The sequence below is a fragment of the Apium graveolens genome, chromosome 4 (assembly GCF_009905375.1).
Source record: "Apium graveolens cultivar Ventura chromosome 4, ASM990537v1, whole genome shotgun sequence".
Taxonomy (NCBI): Eukaryota; Viridiplantae; Streptophyta; class Magnoliopsida; order Apiales; family Apiaceae; genus Apium; species Apium graveolens.
Genome location: NC_133650.1, coordinates 193054896 through 193080217, shown reverse-complemented (window position 1 = coordinate 193080217; position 25322 = coordinate 193054896).

Here is a 25322-nt window from a genome sequence, read left to right as displayed (position 1 = left end):
GTGGAATAATAAATAGCCATAACCACAGAGCAATCTGTGAGTAAAATTGTGATTTCAGTCACAGGTGGTTATGCTGCTCAACCTTCTACATCTCAAACACACCCCATCTCTCAATGCTCCAAGACACTTAAAATCAACCATCTACTATGGAAGACCTTAGAGTTGATCAACTTGGAGGCCTGGCTCAAATCTCACAACAGCTACTCACATCCAACATGTCCAATCAAGATTACCAAGCTATCATGCTCTCCTACCCGGCTAATATGGAAGAAAATCAAGCAAAGATTATTGATGAAGCTGGTCAGGATGCTAACTGTGATGCTTGGTTGGACAAAGAATTCACAATTGAGATGGATGTTGTGTTAGCAAACTTCAGAGAAGAGTACATTACTATCTTAGGAAGCAATGTTAGATCCCTCACTCTACAGGAGGTATATGATGCCATCAATGAAGTATACAAGGCTCAAATCAAGGCTTTCCACAACTTTGGAATCTACAAATAACAATGAATGGCCATCAGGACAAAGTAATGAAGATGGTCAGAGAAAAGATGGACCAAATCATCCCTTCACAAACTGAGATCAAAAATCAGTTTAAGACCTTCTCAAAGCAAATGTCTAGGTATGATCTCAGTGGGATTAAAAAAAGTGTAAGTCAACTCAATGAATCATTTGTGGCCTTGCACAAAGTTGCTCAAGATCATATCAGTAAATCCAATGACACAAGGTTGAATCTGGATCAAATGCACACTGCAAGATACACTTCTTCACCTTTGGTTATGGATAAAATTTAAAAATTTGTGCAAGCTAATTTTCGTCAATCTACTGCTATCTCTGCTCCAAGCTCTTCCTCTCCAGATATTCAAGCACTCAAGGATCAAGTACCTTCTTTGGAAACCTCCAATTCTTCTCTCAGCACTCAAGTTCAAGCTTTGACTTCTCTAGTCAAAAGCCAGCAGACAGACATCAAGACCCTGGTGGACTCTCACAAGCACCTTCAAATGCAAAACTCTATTGCTTTGGGAGCCATCATGGGCAAGCTCAACATCCCTCTTCCATCACTTCCAGAACAGATAAGGCCTGAAATCCCTACTCCCCTTCTCATTCCTGCCAACAAGACTAAGGGGGAGATAGAGGCTAGGCTAGCACAATCCAGATCATCTCAACAAGTCTAGAGTGCTAAAAAGAATTTAAATCAAGAAGTAGATCTTGACATGGAGACACTTATTAGGGCTGCTGCAGGACCAAGTCTAAGCAGAGAATTTGATGAATTACTTAAGGCCCTAAAAGCTTCTCTCAATGATAATCACTTCTCATACAAAAAGACCCTGGACAAGATAATAAATTTCTTAAGGGTGGTCATGGTGAATCAAGACAATTTTCTATAAAAGAGGATTGTGGTCAATATCAATGACTCAGGGATAGACATATGTATGCAGGTGTCCCTCAATTATCTTATCTCAAGGAGGGCATCTGAGTTGGACATTATGATCAATAAAGTCAAAGTTGTAACTCATAAAGATAACATGCTGCTAACTGAATTGAAGAATGCACAGGTGGCTGCTTTTCCTGAAGCATACCTACAGTCAAAAAAGGGTATAAAAAACATCTGTCCAAACACCAGGCACATCAAATACTTTCAAATCCCTAAACAATGTGTCATGTCCAACAAGAAGCTTATCATGATTCTGGAAATTGACTTAAAATCAAAGAAGAACAAGAATAATGATGATATAGAGATGTTAAAGCTGTTGGGGAGATACTTGAGTGATGCTGAAGCCAATTTGCCCAAAATTCAAATCAACAAGGATAATTTGGATGATGATGAGCAGATTAAAGATGATCAAAATCCATCTGGCTCAAATCCAAGTTAATCCACTAATCCATCTTGTAGCAAGGGCGGTGAGAAGAAGAAGGAGAACGATAAGAAAAATGATGAGAAGAAGAGAGCTAATGAGAGAAGAAGTAAAAGGAGACATGATGGCTCAGAACCACATCAAACCCTAAAAATCCAAACAGCTCTAGCTCAACCTCTAGCCAAAACTTTTGTATCAACAACCTCAATCAACAAACCACTCTCAACATCGAAGCCAAAATTTATGTAAAAACAAACAACCAACTATTTCCTAAAAATTCCAATCACCACAAGCCAAACAAGTCTCAAGAAAATCACAACCCTACCTTTAGCCAAACCTTCACTAAAAGTCATTCTCAAATCTGTTGGGAGAAAGCCTAAGAAATCCAAGCTTGTAAAGAAAGGAGAAGTCACTGAAAGGGCCATATCTGGAACTGTTTCAAGCAATATGACTTTCCACCCTTGAATTGGTGCATCTCAGATGAAGATCATTTTCAACAACTTGCTGAAGAAATAGTCAGAGTCTGGTTTGTATCTCTTAGGGAAGTTAGAATTTTCTATGAAGATGGGTCCTTTACCTTTCTTGGCAGTGATTTAATGGATTCTCTTTCTCCCATAAAAATTAAGAGAATAATAAGTTTTCTAAAGGACAAGGATACTGCTGCAAGGGCATGAAGATCGGTTATAGCTGAATGGTTGATTAAAAGGGAAGAAGCAAGAAAAAGAAATGAGGTTGAATATGAAGAGAGAAGGAGGAAGTATGATGAAGAAATTGAGATGTTCATAAAAAGATCAGAAGAGCTCAAGGCCAAAGGGATGAGCAGAATCTCTAAAGATGGGAAATTTCTAAACATCAAAGCTGGTGGATTCTCAAAATTTAGGATTGACTTACTAGACAGTGGTTATCCAAAGGTTGCAAGACAAAAACTTGTAGAAGCTCTAAGTGGAACACCTATTATAGATGAACTGGAAATTCTTGATCACTTGAAGGATATTCTTAGGGAAGAAGCAGATACAAAAATTGTCTTTACCTGATACTTGTAACCATTGAACTTTATAAATCTCATGTTATATAAAAGTAGTAATTCTATCAAGCTTTATGTATTGATTTCATTTTCCATATTTTTCTTAACTTGGGGTTTGTAACACCCCCAAATCCGGGGTCGGGGATCCGGGTTGTCACGAGTTCCATTTCCCTTAACAACACCCAATCTTAATAATTACTCAACTACCCTGTACTGTGACCCCACAATAAACACACACACCACACGTTATAGTCTCAGAGATGAATATCCAAAATAATCACAAGTCGTTTTATTCCACAATTATCTGCCAATACACCTTAAAAGGTTTTCTGAATAAATTTACATTTCTTTGCCATTATTAAAATTCATAATTATACATAATTAATTCTCAAAAGTAGAATGCCTGATCTACCAATAGATCTACCTCTGCAGCTATAGCAGCCACAACATCATCGGGAAGACGCGGGACGCTTCCCACGCGCTTGCACTGGGTCTGCTGGAGTCTGGCCATCTTTCCTAACTGTTGTTGTGTGATGAAGAAATAAAGCAAGAGTGAGCCTTACAGCTCGCAAGATAATATATAGTGATAACAATAATATAAGTATCTAAATGGATACTTACTAGAATCTTTTATCGTGTGTAAGATAATTACTAGTATATACTTACTAGTATATGAGCCTTCTCATAGTACTCATGAAAGTCTTGGTCAAAAGAAATGAACCAAGTTTGATATCTTAATGCGATGAAGTCGCAAAATATTCAGTATATATACATATATACTTTTCAAAATATTGGAAGTCCTCTTCCATGCATAATATACACAAAATCCCAGTGTATAACTGTATATATAAAAAAAATATCATTGCAAGGTGATCTCATATATCTAACCTTGTCTCAACGTTTTTCTGAAAATCTTTGTCATTCATAAGACAATTATTAACTAGATATAAGTTTAAAAGATGAAGTTACAAGATACCCCAATATACTTATATCTTTCCCAAATACTACTTGAACTACCACCGTTCAAGTTATAATCAGTTTCAAAAGTTCATCACATAGATGAGACTACAAGACAAGATTTGAATAGATTCAATCTTTGAAATATTATTGAATGAAATAAAGTTACGAGATACTTTATTTAGTCCCGATATATATATATCCACATATATATATCTCTTAAACATTTCCTGGAACCTCTGTTATGTAAAGTATGAACATAGTTTGAAACATCCAATGAATTTTGGAAAGGAAAAGAATTTTGGCATAAACCAGATATCTTGCTGATCAGGCAAAGATACCAATAAGTAACCTTTTCTACTGTAGATGGATGAATTCCTCACCGGTCATCACCCTGGCCGCATTAGGACCTCGCGCTAGACCGTTACCCGGCCCCTCACGCGTTGATGGACTGCCACCCAGCCACTTACACAATAATAGACCGTACCCCGGCCTGTCGCTTATGCCGACTCAATCAAATGGACTTACTTCCCGAACATTGGGCAAGTAATCAAATTGTTTTCTCAAAACAGCAACCTCGTTGCGAATATAAAATACACCACAGAGCCGGATTCCCCAGGTTTTGAGCGAGTATTTAAATCCCCTTAAAAGGAAGATCTTAAATATAAAAAAAAGAGTTTTGGGATCCACTCTGACTTTTAAAAATCATTTTGAAGACTCGAAAACACTTTAAAGAGTGTTTGGAGTAAAGCTGATTTAATGAAGTAAATCAGTCCCCAGAATATTTAGAAAATGACCGAATATTATTATTTAAATAATATTCCCATAAAGAATAATCTTTATAAAAATAATTGAAGTAGAAGTATTAAAACTTATACTTGAAACGAGTATTAAATAACCAAAGATATACTTATATGAAAGTATTATCTTTATTTGAATAATCGAAAATAAGTTTGATTATTAACACCTTATTCTTTAATAAAATAAAGAATATATTTCAGCAAATAATCGGAGTCATAGATCCTCAAATGAATATTCAAATAATATTCATTAAATAATATAAACTGAGTCATAAGCCCTCGAATGAATATTCAAATAATATTCAATAATAATATATAAAAGAGTCATAAGCCCTCGAATGAATATTCAAATAATATTCAATAATAATATATAAAAGAGTCATAAGCCCTCGAATGAATATTCAAATAATATTCAATAATAATATAAAAGAGTCATAAGCCCTCGAATAATATTCGAAATAATATTCAAATAAATAAATAAAGTTAAAGTTATCGAATAAACCTTATTCGATTAATAGTTTGGAAAACTATAACCATATATATATATATATATAAATATATATATATATATCCATATCCATATATACAAGATTACTCGGGATCCTCGACTCCCGGTTTTTAGAAAATATTTTCACCTTTGGGTCCCTATACTAAGGGTATATGCAAGTTACCGCTATTCTCTAGCATAGGTATTATCAACTGAACCAACAGATATAAATTTCAAGAATATGAAACAGGCATGCATATATACCATATCACATGCTACAATATATCGCAAGAATTTGCTAAATAACCAACATGCATCTATCGCAAGATAATGCATATACAAGTGTATACATCACAACAACAGTATAACGGATAGAATACTTGCCTGAGCGACTTGGGGGTGAGAAAGGCTCGGGACGAGTCTGATAACCTATAAACAACAAGTAAGTTGGAATTAAACCAAAATCACTTGTAAATCTATGCTTTAACTAACTTAGACTCTAATGCTAGTTTTGCGCTCACCGATTTGCTTAAGTCACTCGGGTACCCTCGGCTCCACCATTTTTAATAATTTAACCTTTACGAGTTTTAAAGCAATTCCTTCGCGAATGACTTACCAACTGCCTAACACACTTACCATAAATGTTTCACACATTAATTAACCCTTTTTGGTCTTTAACCTACATTCCAAAGTAAGGCGAGGGAAAAAGTTTCGTCCGCGAAACGCCGTTACTTGAAACGGTCGTTTCTCCTAAACCGTAAATCGGAATCGAACGAACTACATATCAAAACGAAGCTCGTAACATGAGCTATCTAAACATGGCAGTGGTCACAATCTAGAAGGGGGTTCTCGGGTCCTAATGCTATGCACAAAAACAGTCCAAAGAAAATCGGACGTTACGACGGCTATGTTTACGCGATTTTCAATTTTTTAAACCATCCACAATCAACCCAAATCAACCTCAAATCCAACATACAACCATCCTCCATCCTTATCACATCATAACCACCCCAACCAATTCAATTTAATCTTTCATACTTATGCTTAAACTTAACTTTAATCATTCTTAAGTTCTTTTAAATCAAAACCACAATAATTACCATTCCATTCACTACCATACCAAATCTCAAACTCTAAATCATAACAACAAGATACAATATCAACCCACTACTCAAAATCACCTTATAATATATATGAACCTAGGGTTTGGAAATGGTATACCTTCCTTGAAGTGGTGGGTGGAGCTAAGAAGCCTTAAGAAGCTTTGAGAAGCCTTAGGAAAGCTTGGATCTTCAAGAAAACAAGAAAAAGTTCAAGTTAAAAACTTGAAAACACTATTCATTGTCTTCTTCCTTGATTAAATGAAGAAGTTAGAGAAAGAATTAATGGCTTAAACTCATGATATAGCCATAACTAAGCATAAAGATGATTAGGGAATTTTCTTACCAATTTAGGATGCTTGGATCTTGATTTTTGAAAAATCTATGCCTTTAAAATGTAAAAAGCCGAGAGCTCCTAAGAACAAATGCCTTGGTTGTTTTTGATTTTTGATGAAATGATTTTGCTAGCTTGGTTGGCTTGATTTGTATTTGATTTAGTAAATTACTACCTTGCCCTTGAATTTGTGTGGTCCTTATTCAACCACACCTCCTTCCTTCCCATGTCATGCTTACCTCATCCTCATGATGTCATCCTTCCTTCCTTGTCTTCTTTCTATTGGTTGGATGACATCATTCCCACTAATCCCTTTGATTAACTTCCTAATCGTTTGCCTAATGACCGCTGATCTGTTATACGGTTCGCTTAACTTTCGTTCTCGTTTATCGTTTGAAGGATCATACCCGGGATCTTATTACTTAGGTTCCCTTAACCTTTCTCAATACATTATATTCCTTTTTATGATCCTCTAATATAATCCTTAAATTTAAATCCTTTTTATCCTGTTACCTTATACTCAATTCTCTCCGTATCTTGTGGATTTCCAGGAAAAACCAAAGTGTTCGGAATTGAATTCTGACGATCTTTACATACACTTATATCCCATATAAAGTACTAATAAAATCTCAGAATATCCATATCAGAACCCCTACATAGTGTGGCATGAAAAGTTTTCTCATTCAGCAAAAACACTATTCATAAGGGTTTCAAAAATTTTCCAAAAATTGGGGTTATTACAGTCTCCCCTCCTTAAAAGGATTCCGTCCCGGAATCAGATAGAAAGTGAATAGGGATACTCTCTTAGCATTGCACTTTCTAACTCTCGAGTAAATTTTCCCACATTGTGGTTCTACCATCAAACTCTTACTAGTTTGATAACCCTTCTCCTAAGCACTCGTTCCTTTTTACTCTATACCCTTCCTGGTTGCTCCATATAGGTTACGTCTGGTTGCATGTCTATGCGCTCATATGCCCCTATTTGTCTGGCATCCGAATTACACTTCCTTAACATTGATACGTGGAACACGTTATGAACTTGCTACAGGTTCGGGGGTAGGGCTAGCTCCTATGCTAACTTCCCAAACGTCTTAATATATCCAAGGGTCCAACAAATTGTAGACTTAGCTTTCCTTTCTTTCCGAACCTCATCAATCCTTTTCAAGGGTTTCCAAGGGGATACCTATAACATTACTAGGCCCCCTATTTCATACTATTTGTCCTTTTCTGAGTCAAATCAGCATACCTCTTATGTCCATCTTGGGTTACTACCAGCCGTCCTCTGATTAGATCTATTATATCCCTGGTCCTTTGGACTACTGCGGGTCCGAGCATCTTGCGCTCTACAACTTCATCCTAATATAAGGGAGATCGACATTGTCTTCCCTCAAGGATCTCATAAGGCGATACCTCAATACTGACATATGATCTATTGTCGTAAGATAACTTAATCCGTGTTAAGTGATCATTCCAATTTCTTTCAAGTCTATTGCACAGACTCTCATTATAGCTTTTAGCATTAGAGCTTCTACTTCTCAATACCCATTCTTTTCCAGTTCGTAATCGCTACTACCTTCCGTTCCTAATATTATACTGGTTATACTTTTGCTCGTTAGCGTTCTATAACATTTTAATAACCACGTCAACCTTAGTATCACGAATGTGTTTCCATTCCGCATACTACCACCACTTTATTACTCCTTTTTTCAGTTGTTTCTATTTTCCAAAATTTGATCAATCAAATAGAAGTAAAGGAATTTGTTGAGAGATCACTATGATCATGAACACTTGTTATATCGCATAGTTAGTACAGAAGGTGGCCAGCCTTTAGTACTTGACAAGCAATTAAATAACATGTGGTATCCTACTAGGCTTCTATCACAAAGATAGATAGTCATTCGGCAATACCTCCCCTTCTGGAAGGGTTGTTCTTCTCAGCTTACATGAAATGAAAAGAAGAGAAAAGAACGAACTGAAGAGAATTGTATATATGAAAAAAAAATATATTGCCACAAAATATCTGGCTTGGAACCTACCTCTGAACTATAGAGGTTTGTCATAGGAGAACAAAACATATACGTATTTATATCAACATCAAGTATTATAGCATCGCATTTCACGTGCCTAAATATTTTCGCTATCCCGTCCATCATTCTATGGACCTATGCACTTCCTCGAGCTTATACACAATTACCTTTGAAACTCCCTCGACATCGAAAATCGAATCTGGGATCTCATTCTAGACATCATCGTTACTTGAATTCTATGCTTGCACCGCAACCTTCCTCGTATAATAATACGACTCTCTATTGATAAGAAAGAATAATAATTCACTAGGTAGATACTCTACTTAATTAGTCTATCAATGATAACTTATACACTACCACGACCCGATTAGTGGTACTCAATCTCAACACCCATTCCAATACAACTCTCACGGTTGTAATCAGCTCATTACTCGCAGAATCATTGCTACCTTACTATGGTCCACCACTGACCTACTGTAGTCATTCATTTTCCATGAAGTCTTAATAGCTAACCATACGGAGTCCATACATCTCGTATCAAATCCTTCTAAGGAGGTAACATAATCACCATTCCTGATTCATGAAGAACACTCCTGATCCTGACATACATACATGACATGAAGCAGACAAAAGTGCAGAAGAGTTTCAATCAAAGCAACGATAGCAGGTTAATACAATTCTTAATCATACGCCCTAAATAGAAGAATTAACTCAAGGGTTCATCTAGTCCTTTTTGAAACATGGTTCTGGCTTATCTCAAGATAGGACCTTCTAAGATAGATAGCCCGTTCATGGCGATTACACGAATTAAACCTTTACCAACTACTATTACGGTTGGGTATTGCACAGTCATCAGAAGGAATGTCAATCTTCCAAACCATAATACAACCTTCACAGCTTTAACCATCATCACTGTATTCCTCTCGCACGAGCGCCTATAATTATCCTCTTACCTTTAAAGTGTCGGCCACCTCTTTGGCCTTTCCTGATAGTAAAATTTTCTTACAGTCAATGTCATTTTAACCACCTCCAAATAAATTTTCTACCTTATTTCCGATCACTGCTTGAGTGAAGATGTTTTCCTTAAAATCAGATGGGAAAAAAAATATCACCATTTTTCCATAAGTTATTGCCTCAGTCTTTAGAGGCTAATCACTGTCAAGACTGACTCTCAATCATACTTAGAACATTTTTTTTTATCTTAAGTCCTAATTGCCCTGAACAATTTCGACCATTACTGGTTCGATCCATACTTTCTCGTGGTTTAACACGTACCCCACTTGGCATCATTATAATTACGTCATATTTCCTTTATCCACATTTCTATTCTTGAGAATTTTGAATATTACCTTTTTCCTTATAAAACCTCTAAGGTTATCCTTCAATCGTTCCTCCTGTATTCCCTAGATACAGGGCATATCACAATACCATTTACTAATAGTAGAACCATTGTCTATATACTTCTGCAAAATTTCTCCACTGATTCTTAAAGGTTGTTGTTACCTTAACCCTTTCCCAATCATACTGTCAAAACTCATACTGTCCCTATTAAGGGTGACATGCCAACCTTTATGCAGTCCCCTAGGATTCATTTTAAGTTACCAATGTTCTATCCTTAATTCCACCTTTAAAAGGTACCTGCATCCTTCCATGAATAAATCAAGTCATATTTCCTTGATAGATTATCATATTCATCATTCCCACCTCGATAGTCTATACCTAACTTCATAATAGCATCCTTATTCAAATTGAGGTCAATCCATATGGCCTCCAAAAGATAACAACGGTTATCCGCTTGTCTTGCCTAATTTGGTAACGATAACAAGGATGTTCTGGAAGATATTGGTCGTGTTCAACGTGAACTTCTTCTTAATAATTCCTTATTTACTTCTGTTGTTTATCTCAACAGTCACCTCAATGTTGGGATATCTTTCATACCTGGCGTCTCCCTTTCTGGGTATCAAGCCACCGGTCTTACATTTCCTTCTTGAAGGTCACTTCCTTCATCCAATTTTTCCTAATTTCTTACTTCCTTATCCCCCTAGTCTATCCGCGTCTCATTATTTATCCTTCGAATTATCTCAAGGTTTCCTTGAATCCTCCCAACTTACTAGGGATAAAATATATGTATCTCTTATGCCTTCACCCAGCAATTTTAACTCATGGTGAATCACCCTCATCCTGACGATTACATACTTTTCTATTTCTATTGCTACGAGTCTTTAGGGTTTCCTCATACCCAACTCCCTTATCATTATTTCATGAACCAACCCATCATAAGCATCAATTTCAAATATCCCGTCATTCTAGATTCGCGTCTTCAGAACGAATCTTAACAACTTTTACAGCTTAGATTCATTATTCATCATACTCGTCTGCCTTTGTTATGGCTCTAAAGCTTTTACATTATCTCCATAACCTTGGGAAGTACTTTCCCAAAAACAACTTACTGAACTTAAATCAGTTTATCATAACCTCTGGCTTCGTGCCTTCCTTGGCCTTTTACCAGCGGGTGGTCTCTCTCTTAGGAGGGTAAGTGACAAAAACACTCTTTTGTGATTCGTCAATTATTTAAAATCTCAAATGATTCCTGCATTTCCTTTAGCCAGGCACTTGCCTCGACTGGGTCAGCTTGTTCCTTGGAACTCTGAGAGCTTAGCGATTTAAAGGTCCTGAAAGAATTTCTCACCGCATTGTTTCCTCAGGGTGGTGGGTGGGAATAATAGTCTAAGTTCTGTCTAGAAAGGGCCATAAATTATCATATAGGAGTACCGTCTCGGGTCTCCTTTCCTTACTCGACTTCTGTTTCTTAAGTCTGAACATTTCCTCCTCCTCCCCATAATCGGGGTCATCCTTCATATTTTAAATCCTCATTTTCACTTCATTATGTTATGGGTTCTTTCTATCTTGATGGCGACCTCCCTGACTATCACGTTCAGGGTTTGCTCTAAATCTTATTCCTCAAACTAGCTGTCATCTAAGATCTCATCCTTAAGCTCTTGAACATTTGGAACCCAAATTCTATAGGAATACCTCATTATTCCCTTATCATCTTTCTCGATATTAATCTTTTATCTAATTGTTGGCTCCCTGCCTTCATTCATAACTTTTTCTGGCACAATATGATCTTTTCCAATAATTCGGGCTGTATTGCAATCTCAAACAGCTTTTCGGTACCGGCTCCGGTTACCTTCACTTCTATTTCCATTTTCTCAAAATCTCTTATAAACTCTCCAAAAGACATTATCATCTTGAGTCTCTCCTTTTTACTAAGGGCATCAGCCACCACATTGGCTTTCCCCGAATGATAAAGAATCTCCCAATCATAATTCTTGATTAGCTCTAACCGCCTCCTCTGGCGTATGTTGAGCTCTTTCTACGTAAGAATGTACTAGAGCACTTATGGCTTAGGTAATTCTCGCACTTCTCTCCATACAAGTAGTGCCTCCAATCTTTAGGGTAAAACTATTGCCACGAGCCTAAGCTCATGGGCGGGGATATCGAATTTCATATTACCTTAATTGTCTTGACGCAGACGCGATTATCTTGCTGTGCTAAGAAGCACCCTAATTCCTTATGCGAAGCGTCACTTACAAATCACAAAATCTCCTTTTTCCATCCGGCAACGCCAACATAGGGGCCGTCACCAACCTTTGCTTCAGTTCTTAAAAGCTGTTCTCGCATTTCTCTGTCCATTCGAACTTCTCAGTCTTACGAGTAAGCCGCGTTAAAGGGGCTACTATCTTTACAACTTGAACGAACCTCCGGTAGTGACCGGCCAATCCTACCTCTGGTAGTCGACCAAACCATGGTCATCAATTCATCAGTGGTCCTTTATCCAATCTCGTCAGAATCCTCCATGGGATCCTCCTCAGCAACTATCCCTTCTAGGACAACATCCTCAACCGCTACATCCTCAATATCAACATCATCCGGTCCTGCGTTAGGACGCTCTATTGGATCCACAATCTGATCTCCAATTAGTAATAAAACATCATCGCGTTGATGTTCCTCAACTTCAGGGTTCGGAGTCTCGCTACCATATACGATAACGAACTACGCTTCTATCGCTACATTTATAAGGGTTCCCATAAGGGTTTTAACTGTCAGTACTACGTTAGGTAGTCCGACTATGAACTTGGCAAGAGTTCTTATTATCTTAGTGAACTTATTATCTTAACGTCCCATCATCTCTGAGGTTTATAACGCTTAGCTCTGATACCACTTCTGTAACACCCCCAAATCCGGGGTCGGGGATCCGGGTTGTCACGAGTTCCATTTCCCTTAACAACACCCAATCTTAATAATTACTCAACTACCCTGTACTGTGACCCCACAATAAACACACACACCACACGTTATAGTCTCAGAGATGAATATCCAAAATAATCACAAGTCGTTTTATTCCACAATTATCTGCCAATACACCTTAAAAGGTTTTCTGAATAAATTTACATTTCTTTGCCATTATTACAATTCATAATTATACATAATTAATTCTCAAAAGTAGAATGCCTGATCTACCAATAGATCTACCTCTGCAGCTATAGCAGCCACAACATCATCGGGAAGACGCGGGACGCTTCCCACGCGCTTGCACTGGGTCTGCTGGAGTCTGGCCATCTTTCCTAACTGTTGTTGTGTGATGAAGAAATAAAGCAAGAGTGAGCCTTACAGCTCGCAAGATAATATATAGTGATAACAATAATATAAGTATCTAAATGGATACTTACTAGAATCTTTTATCGTGTGTAAGATAATTACTAGTATATACTTACTAGTATATGAGCCTTCTCATAGTACTCATGAAAGTCTTGGTCAAAAGAAATGAACCAAGTTTGATATCTTAATGCGATGAAGTCGCAAAATATTCAGTATATATACATATATACTTTTCAAAATATTGGAAGTCCTCTTCCATGCATAATATACACAAAATCCCAGTGTATAACTGTATATATAAAAAAAATATCATTGCAAGGTGATCTCATATATCTAACCTTGTCTCAACGTTTTTCTGAAAATCTTTGTCATTCATAAGACAATTATTAACTAGATATAAGTTTAAAAGATGAAGTTACAAGATACCCCAATATACTTATATCTTTCCCAAATACTACTTGAACTACCACCGTTCAAGTTATAATCAGTTTCAAAAGTTCATCACATAGATGAGACTACAAGACAAGATTTGAATAGATTCAATCTTTGAAATATTATTGAATGAAATAAAGTTACGAGATACTTTATTTAGTCCCGATATATATATATCCACATATATATATCTCTTAAACATTTCCTGGAACCTCTGTTATGTAAAGTATGAACAGAGTTTGAAACATCCAATGAATTTTGGAAAGGAAAAGAATTTTGGCATAAACCAGATATCTTGCTGATCAGGCAAAGATACCAATAAGTAACCTTTTCTACTGTAGATGGATGAATTCCTCACCGGTCATCACCCTGGCCGCATTAGGACCTCGCGCTAGACCGTTACCCGGCCCCTCACGCGTTGATGGACTGCCACCCAGCCACTTACACAATAATAGACCGTACCCCGGCCTGTCGCTTATGCCGACTCAATCAAATGGACTTACTTCCCGAACATTGGGCAAGTAATCAAATTGTTTTCTCAAAACAGCAACCTCGTTGCGAATATAAAATACACCACAGAGCCGGATTCCCCAGGTTTTGAGCGAGTATTTAAATCCCCTTAAAAGGAAGATCTTAAATATAAAAAAAAGAGTTTTGGGATCCACTCTGACTTTTAAAAATCATTTTGAAGACTCGAAAACACTTTAAAGAGTGTTTGGAGTAAAGCTGATTTAATGAAGTAAATCAGTCCCCAGAATATTTAGAAAATGACCGAATATTATTATTTAAATAATATTCCCATAAAGAATAATCTTTATAAAAATAATTGAAGTAGAAGTATTAAAACTTATACTTGAAACGAGTATTAAATAACCAAAGATATACTTATATGAAAGTATTATCTTTATTTGAATAATCGAAAATAAGTTTGATTATTAACACCTTATTCTTTAATAAAATAAAGAATATATTTCAGCAAATAATCGGAGTCATAGATCCTCAAATGAATATTCAAATAATATTCATTAAATAATATAAACTGAGTCATAAGCCCTCGAATGAATATTCAAATAATATTCAATAATAATATATAAAAGAGTCATAAGCCCTCGAATGAATATTCAAATAATATTCAATAATAATATATAAAAGAGTCATAAGCCCTCGAATGAATATTCAAATAATATTCAATAATAATATAAAAGAGTCATAAGCCCTCGAATAATATTCGAAATAATATTCAAATAAATAAATAAAGTTAAAGTTATCGAATAAACCTTATTCGATTAATAGTTTGGAAAACTATAACCATATATATATATATATATAAATATATATATATATATATATCCATATCCATATATACAAGATTACTCGGGATCCTCGACTCCCGGTTTTTAGAAAATATTTTCACCTTTGGGTCCCTATACTAAGGGTATATGCAAGTTACCGCTATTCTCTAGCATAGGTATTATCAACTGAACCAACAAATATAAATTTCAAGAATATGAAACAGGCATGCATATATACCATATCACATGCTACAATATATCGCAAGAATTTGCTAAATAACCAACATGCATCTATCGCAAGATAATGCATATACAAGTGTATACATCACAACAACAGTATAACGGATAGAATACTTGCCTGAGCGACTTGGGGGTGAGAAAGGCTCGGGACGAGTCTGATAACCTATAAACAACAAGTAAGTTGGAATTAAACCAAAATCACTTGTAAATCTATGCTTTAACTAACTTAGACTCTAATGCTAGTTTTGCGCTCACCGATTTGCTTAAGTCACTCGGGTACCCTCGGCTCCACCATTTTTAATAATTTAACCTTTATGAGTTTTAAAGCAATTCCTTCGCGAATGACTTACCAACTGCCTAACACACTTACCATAAATGTTTCACACATTAATTAACCATTTTTGGTCTTTAACCTACATTCCAAAGTAAGGCGAGGGAAAAAGTTTCGTCCGCGAAACGCCGTTACTTGAAACGGTCGTTTCTCCTAAACCGTAAATCGGAATCGAACGAACTACATATCAAAACGAAGCTCGTAACATGAGCTATCTAAACATGGAAGTGGTCACAATCTAGCAGGGGGTTCTCGGGTCCTAATGCTATGCACAAAAACAGTCCAAAGAAAATCGGACGTTACGACGGCTATGTTTACGCGATTTCCAATTTTTTAAACCATCCACAATCAACCCAAATCAACCTCAAATCCAACATACAACCATCCTCCATCCTTATCACATCATAACCACCCCAACCAATTCAATTTAATCTTTCATACTTATGCTTAAACTTAACTTTAATCATTCTTAAGTTCTTTTAAATCAAAACCACAATAATTACCATTCCATTCACTACCATACCAAATCTCAAACTCTAAATCATAACAACAAGATACAATATCAACCCACTACTCAAAATCACCTTATAATATATATGAACCTAGGGTTTGGAAATGGTATACCTTCCTTGAAGTGGTGGGTGGAGCTAAGAAGCCTTAAGAAGCTTTGAGAAGCCTTAGGAAAGCTTGGATCTTCAAGAAAACAAGAAAAAGTTCAAGTTAAAAACTTGAAAACACTATTCATTGTCTTCTTCCTTGATTAAATGAAGAAGTTAGAGAAAGAATTAATGGCTTAAACTCATGATATAGCCATAACTAAGCATAAAGATGATTAGGGAATTTTCTTACCAATTTAGGATGCTTGGATCTTGATTTTTGAAAAATCTATGCCTTTAAAATGTAAAAAGCCGAGAGCTCCTAAGAACAAATGCCTTGGTTGTTTTTGATTTTTGATGAAATGATTTTGCTAGCTTGGTTGGCTTGATTTGTATTTGATTTAGTAAATTACTACCTTGCCCTTGAATTTGTGTGGTCCTTATTCAACCACACCTCCTTCCTTCCCATGTCATGCTTACCTCATCCTCATGATGTCATCCTTCCTTCCTTGTCTTCTTTCTATTGGTTGGATGACATCATTCCCACTAATCCCTTTGATTAACTTCCTAATCGTTTGCCTAATGACCGCTGATCTGTTATACGGTTCGCTTAACTTTCGTTCTCGTTTATCGTTTGAAGGATCATACCCGGGATCTTATTACTTAGGTTCCCTTAACCTTTCTCAATACATTATATTCCTTTTTATGATCCTCTAATATAATCCTTAAATTTAAATCCTTTTTATCCTGTTACCTTATACTCAATTCTCTCTGTATCTTGTGGATTTCCGGGAAAAACCAAAGTGTTCGGAATTGGATTCTGACGATCTTTACATACACTTATATCCCATATAAAGTACTAATAAAATCTCAGAATATCCATATCAGAACCCCTACATAGTGTGGCATGAAAAGTTTTCTCATTCAGCAAAAACACTATTCATAAGGGTTTCAAAAATTTTCCAAAAATTGGGGTTATTACAGGGTTAGTCTTGTTAACAAGCATGAATTTGTGTTAAGCAATCTTCTCACAAATTGGGGGAGATTGTTGTGCAAGACATGCCTGTACTTTAACAAGACTAAGTCAAATTGACAACCCTAAGTAAGTTGTATTGTAATCTTAGTTTGCATTTGTACTTGTAACTTCTAAAGTCTATAAAAATGAAAAAGGAGCAGACTGAAGTCTTTTTGTTTAAACAATATCAAGCCTAAGGATTCTATCTGGAAGAAGATCAAGAAGATCATACCTCAAAAGAATTTTGAAGAAGCTTGGGGTTGAATAAATCTGTTTGGATAAAAACATTCTAAGTCAAAGATTTCTACAAGTCATAGATTTAGTGTTATAGAGAAGTCACTCGAGAACTCCAAATGACTTATCGAGAAGTCAGGAAAAGCTACTAGAGAACTCACAGAGATATCGACAAGCCAAATTGAAGACATTAAGATTGGAGATATTGACAAGTCATTTCTTCACTAGAGAACTCAGAGTTATCGACAAGTCAACATTCATTAGAGAACTCTGAATTATCGATAAGTCAAATTCCACTAGAGAACTCAGAGATATCGATAAGCCAAAATTCACTAGAAAACTCTGAGTTATATACAAGTCAGATTTGACTAGACAACTCTGAGTTATCGATAAGTCAATAAACCACTAGAGAACTCAGAGATATCGATAAGTCAAAGTGAAGATATGAAGACTAGAGATCTCGACAAACCAAAATTCTCTTATAGATAACTTAGAGACCTCTACAAGTCAAATTAACTATAGAGCATTAGAGATCTTGATAAGCCAATTTATTTATCGAGATGTCAAGTTCTCTATAGACCAAATGGAGATCTCCAAGTAAAATCTCAAAGTACAAAATTACAGACCAGTTCAATATCCAAGATTTACAATCAGCAAACAATCCAGATAGCTGGATTGACAAGTCTACAAAAAGTAGCTTGAAGGATGTGCAAGATTAATGGCGAAGATTAACTGACAAAGGAAGATCAAAGTAAACACAGGATGCTAAGATATGCTAAGCCAGAAATGGAAGATACACTTTTCCTAAAATGGAAATGACAAGTGACAGTTTACTAAAGCTAATATCATGTCTTATTGTATATTGTGTAAACCAACAGTTAACTAAATTATAAAGTTTACACTGGTCCTTTAGTTAGTTGTAACAATTGAGATAGAAAATATTGTAACATTCTCAAGAAGAAGCTAAGCTCTTTATCAATAAAGAGCCTAGAAATTTTGTAGCAAAACATTCTTAATTTTAATATAAAATTAAGTGAGTTTTGAAAAGATCTACGTTCTTCATTATTGCATGGTTAATTTCTGCAGTAACACATTTCACTACAAGATTTAATTTACTTTTTTCAACCATAAAAAGTTCAAGAAAAACATAAAAATAGTAAAATACATTCACCCCCTCCTCTGTTAGTTATTCATTTCCTAACAGGTTTGATTGACAACCTTGAACCCGAGGATGATCCTCGAGCTTTTTATGTCGGTCGAGGAAATTATTTCATGCTAGCTTATTATTTCTGAAGGACTATTTCTTAGAGAAGTTATTTTTGGTATTTGTGAATTGATATCTACAATATTCAATGTGCATAAATGAACTAGTCTACAGATGATCATTAATTTTATGTTCAAGTGATTATTCATATAAATTCACAATATATATTTCCCACTATTTTTATCAAATGAATATCCCTAACTATTAATTTGGAAATAATATCTTTTATATCTTTTCCAGTGAGCCAAGATCCATATTTCACCATGCATCAGGTCAGCTTTAGTTTTTCTCCTAATACATGATTATTTAGGTAGACAGAATTTATCAATTATATCAACTATATAACTTTTGGATAGTTTGATGGAACAACATTTGTTCATATTTATCTAATAAATCTCACCAAACTTCATGCCTCTAAGTTCACAATCATACTGTGGTAATTTAGTTAAGTCAAATCCAATAATCAAATAGTATCAATATACTTCAACACATCTTCCTGTTAGTGTTTGTACACTAGAGACAACACTGTAATATTTTAATTCAAAAAAAATGGATTATTAATGTTTATGTTCTATCGATTATTCCCTTTATAATTTATTATGTCTTAATTTACTATGATATAAATGTTATATTAATAAATAACCTTAGAATATGATATGAATTATATTTCTCAAAGTACGTGACTTAGGAATGAGATTATGAGAATAGTATCAATATTCCTAAAGGTCCCCAGTCGAGTACTATTATTATGGGACAATAATAATATATTAAGACTGGTTTGTTTGTTGACTGATGTTCACATCTTATTGATCATAGGTATGGTGATACTAAAGTCAAAAATACATGCAGATGTAAATGTACATGGTGTTGGGAAGACCTAATATAAGATTCTACATGTCTGTTGTGTCATCAGTAATTCTCAATGTGATAATGATGTAATGGTCCTTACACTTGAAATCATTATATTTTTGTATGAAAATTAATATAATTCGATTACATTAAAAGTTACCATTGATCGGGTAATGATAAAAGTGTAACGACTCGCATACTTTTATATTTAATTAAAGTGTATTTATGGAATTATTAAATGAATAATATATGTGTATAGCTTATGTCAGCTATGTGTTGTTTTACGTTTATCTATAAGTGTGAATTATGGTGTCCAGGGTGGTTCGTGTAATTAATTATGACCTTGTATTGAATTGTTTTCACTTTTAAAAGTAGATTTAATACAAGTTTATTTGTGTAAATATGTGGATTGTCTTTAAAAAAAATTATGGTTTAATAATTACAATATTTATTTTTGGGATTTTAAAAAATTTAGAAATCAATATTTCATCAAGTATCTAGCCCTATATGATTTTCGGATTGCATTAAATTATAAAATCTGTATTTAATTCCAAAATTCTTTAAAAATTATGAAACTCATATTTATTTAAGTTGGGAATATTCCAGGAATTTTAAAATTATTTTGGGAATTTTTGAGATTAATTTCACCGCACGTGATTCATTTATTTGTTAAAAACGGGTATAAATTACGTTTCAGAAATTATTTTAAAATTTTGAAATTCTTGTTTTTATAAACTTCAGGATATTTGTAACATTTCAATACTATTTTCATGATTTTTTGAATTTGTTTTAAGTGCAGCTCGGTTCGTTAATTGTGAAATGCGAGTATAAGTCGAGTTCCGAAATTTATTCAAAAATTTTGAAATTTATGTTTTATTAGTTTTGGGATATTTATAAAAATTTAAAAGTAATTTGGTAAATTTTCGGATTTTATTCACCCATGCATTATTCGTTAAATTTGTAAAAGTCGGATTAAAACCAAGCTCGTGACCGGGAACGGGACACGTGTTTAACAATTATAATGCATCTGATACGTGGCAGGTGCAGGTTTCTCTAAAAAAAACATAACACAAAACCCCCTGTCTTCTTCCCCGCGATTGTCTTCTTCCCATCGCGGCTCATGCTTGTTTCGACTGGGATTTTGATGTATATTGAGGTCCTGTCTCTCTCTTATCTCTCCCTCATGTATCCGTCTCTTCTACCTCTCATCCATCCCTGTCTCTCCTCCCATCCCTGGTAATTAGCCGGCGCCTCCCTATTTTTCTTAACTCCCTCACCGCCGGTTTCTTTTCCGGCGAGGGTTGTGTTTGTGCCTGTGTTCGGTGTCTGGGTATGTGTATTGCTGCGGTTGATTGTGTGCGTGTGTATGGTAATTGAGTCTGTTGGAATGGCTGGTTGTTGTTTCCTGTTTGCCGCCTGCCTTCTCGGCCGTGTGGCTGTTTTCCGATTAGCGCGTGTTACACGTGCATTTTGCTGGTCATATTTTAATTATATTTTTAATATTTTTCTAAAGGAATTATTCTGAGTAATTTTGTGAAATTAAATATAATTTCGTACGGGAATTCAATTTATTAATCGGCGAAGTTCGCGTTGGAAACCCGGGAAATTACTCGGGTACCCGCGGAATTTTGTCGCCGTCCGCGATGAAGTTTTATGAGCGGACGGTGGACGGTGATTACGTTGTTCTGAGTCCTACAATTTAAAATACAAAATACGATTAAATTTTTTAAAACACGAGTTAAGACATAAAAATGTGGATAATAATGATTAATAAGTGTATTTGATTGGTGTATGTGAATTGCGAATTGATATTGTTGGTTGAATCGGTGGATGGGACTTGGACAATTGGATTTTTAGTGCTTGTGTTGGGATTGATTTGACGTCGGGACGTTCGACGGGTTAGCCGATAATCAAAGTAGGTGCTGCCCGATTTCTGGAAAATTAAATTACGGAAATACGATGTCGTACCCAATGACTATCGGAACGTCGATCAATTATATGTAACTACTTTATACGAAACCTGATTATATGTTGTGATGTAGTACTTTGTTAAAACCGATAACCCTATTTTCGTAAAAGGACAGAGACACTATTTTTTGGAAACGAACATCGAACCGATTTTCGAGAACGTGAACCCTAATTGATACGTGTATTATTATGTGAAGTGTGTTGCGAGTCAGGTTTTGTTAACGCTCGGGTAGATTGTTAGCGAGGATATGTCAAGCATAATCGAATGTTTAAGTTAGGGTGTTTCGACTTTGTAGGTTCTAGTCGGAAGGCCCAAGAGTTGGCATTGGATAGCCTAGTGGACAGTTGACGAGCTCAGTAAGGTTCCAATCGAAGAACCAGAGTGTTAAAGTCGAATCCAGGGTAATCTAGTGGTTAGACGTTAAAGCCTAAACGTTCGTGATGGCTCACGGTCAATCAATAATAGTTGTAAAGCTCTGCAAGGCAAGTACCCCTGAACTAACCTTTTACAGTTCAGTATATATGAATAGTTGTTGATTTAAATTATGTACTGGAATAGAACGTTTTAAGTTACGTATTCCCCATATTTAAATATGTTTTATTAATTGATGTTTTGGGGAAAAAGTAACTTCTGAAAATGCCTATCTCTAGATTGTGATTAAAATTTAAAAGGATTTTTGGAATGTGTGTTGTAATCGTTTAAAAAGAGATAGGTGAATTTGATTTTGAAAACTAGATAAACATGAATCAGATATTGGATGGTCAGTGGCGTAAGAGGCCCGTTATTAGGTAACGGCCCAACAAATGGTTGCGTAAGAGGCTAAGTCGGATGCGCGCACTGGTAGGCCGCTTAGTCCAGCATGACAGAGACCTAGCTAGTCTCTGAGTTACAGAACAATTTGTGGTGGGATAGACTGATCAGTTGTCCCTAGAATTCATCCTCTTTTATATCTGATTTTGGTTTAATGGTTCCCGTAATGGAACGAATAGTTTTATGGTCCCCGTAACGGGACAGATGATTTTGTGGTTCCAGTAACGGAACAAGTGATTGAGATTCCAGAAATGGAACAAATGATTTTGGGTCCTCGTAACGGGACAATGGTTTTATGGTTCCTGTAATGGATCGGAAGGTTTGAAAATGAAAATAGCATGCTAAAATTGAACTCTGGTATTTTTGCACAGCACACGATATTTGATTTTGTTTTACAGAGCATGCTAGTTTTGATATCCAGTTTATACATATTTTACATGTTTCTGGAAAGTTATGAATTATGTTCCTATAACTGCTTTACTTTAAACCGTTTTACTTGTTATTCATATAGTGGTGCTGTTGAGCAAGCAATTGCTCACCCTTGTAGAATATTTTATATCTATTGCAGATGCCTAGGAGATTCTTGCGCGGTAGTCAGGGCAGAGTTCCGGCTCCTTTCATGTCAGGCTCCTCTGAGGCAGTTATGCTGGACCAAAGATGGTATGTTGAGTTGCTACATTAGGTTAGTTATGTCAGGATTGTTAGAAATTAGTTGGGTTGTAATAGTTGTAACCTAAATCATACTTAAACCTGGCAAATGGTAAAGGGGTCGTGGTTATGTATTATTAATGATTTGGATTGAATCATGATTGTTATTATTGTTGTTGATGACGTCAACTCCTGACCCCGGGGTTGAGGTCGTCACAAAAAGTGTATTTCGCGTATATAATGAATCAAATGAGAAATATGAATGATCTGGAAAATATTTAACCTTCGTAATTTTAGGAGTGATATTATTGGCCTCTTGTGTGAACTAGACTATGAATTGCGTGGCCACAGTCACATGTTGATTTGATACGATAGTCTACTTATTGATCAAGGAAACCTGGATTATACTCTGATGAGGATAACACTACATGCCTCTATTTTAATCTATAATATTTAGTTAAAGGGATTATATTACATTTTATATTATTCACTAAAGGTTTAATCGATCAACAATTTAGTTATTATTACTTGGGTAGCAATGATGTATTACTAGATATCGCTCATTGTTTACGATTTAAATTAGATTTAAAATTCGTTGCGAACGTAATAATAACCTGTAGGTTCACACACAAAGAATTCTTGAAGGATTATTTAATTTAAATTGGATTTAAATTAAACTAAAGTAATTCGAATTATTTATAATATTAATTAAGTTTGGCTTAATTAATTAGATAAATAATGATATTCGAATTTTGTAATAACCCCAATTTTTGGAATTTTTTTGAAACCCTTATGAATAGTGATTTTGCTGATTATGCTGAATAAGAAAACTTTTCATACCACACTTTGTAGAGGTTCTTTTATTGTTATTCTGAGATCTTATTAGTACTCTATATGGTATATAAGTGTATGTAAAGATCGTCAGAATCCAAATTCGAACACTTTGATTTTTCCCGAAAATCCACCAGATACTGAAAGAATTGAGTATAAGGTAACAGGATAAAAAGGATTTAAATTCAAGGATTATAAGAGAGGATCATATAAGAAATATAATATATTGAGAAAGGTTTAGGGGAACCCAAGTAATAAGATCCCGGGTATGATCCCTCAAACTATAAACGAGAACGAAAATTAAGCGAACCGTATAACAGATAAGCGGTCATTAACCAAACAATTAAGCAATGATTAGCATAAGAAGATGATTCCACCACCAAGTGATGACAAGTGGCAAGAGATGGTCACCAAGATGATGTCATGCTTAGTCATACTCCATTCACTTTAAACAACCAACAAATCATCCAAATATCCCATTCACTTCATTTTCCACCACAAAAACATTCAACAAAGCAAATACTCTCCCAAGAACACATAGCTCACGGCTTTTTCATTTTTTCAAGGAGAAAAATTCCAAAAATCAAGTTTCTAGCTTTGTTAATTTGCAAGGTAACTACCCAAAGTCCCTTATGATTAGATAAGCATATCCTAGGAGTTTATGCTTCTATTTCTTCATGAATCTCTTCCAATAAATCAAGGAAGAAGATGATGAATAGTGTTTTCAAGATTTCTAACTTTATTTTCTTTGATTTCCTTTAAGATCCAAGCATTCCTAAGCTATCTCAAGGCTTCGTAAGGCTTCCTAGCTACTCTAATCACTCCAAGGAAGGTATAACACCTCCAAACCCTAACTTTACTTTGAGTATTAAGATGGTTTTGATGGTTATAGTAAATGAGAAGCATGATGCTTGTGTGTTTAGAGTTTGGATTGGATTTGTAGTGATTTGGATGTTGAAATCTTGTTTATAGTTAATGAAACTTAAGTATAGCTAGTAGTTCATGTGTGAGGTTGTATAAATTCGAAAATCTTGAGGTTTGGGGACTGATGTAGTAAGGTTTGGATGAGGGTTGGTTGTATTATTGGTTGTGAGTTGAATGGTGGTTGTTTGGGGTGGTTTAAAACTTGGTAATCGCGTAAACATAGCCGTCGTAATGCCCGATTTACTTTAGACTGTTTTTGTTCTTAACATCAGGACCCGTGAACTCACTGTTAGGTTTTGACCATTGCCATGATTAGATAGTTCATGTTACGAGCTTCGTTTTGATATGTGGTTCGTTTGAATCCGATGTACGGTTAGGAGAAACGACCGTTTTAAGTAACGGCGCTTCGCGACCGAACCATTACCCCTCGCCTTACTTTGAAACCTTGGTTAAGGACTTTAAATGACTAATTGGGGTATGAAGCAATTATGTTAAGTGGATTAGGCAGTTGGTAAGGTACTCGCGAAAGAATCGCCTTAAAATTATTAATGGTTAATTTATTAAAAATGGTGGAGCCGAGGGTACTCGAGCGACTTAAGTGAATCGTTAAGCGCAAAAGCGAATGTTAGGGGTCTAATTGG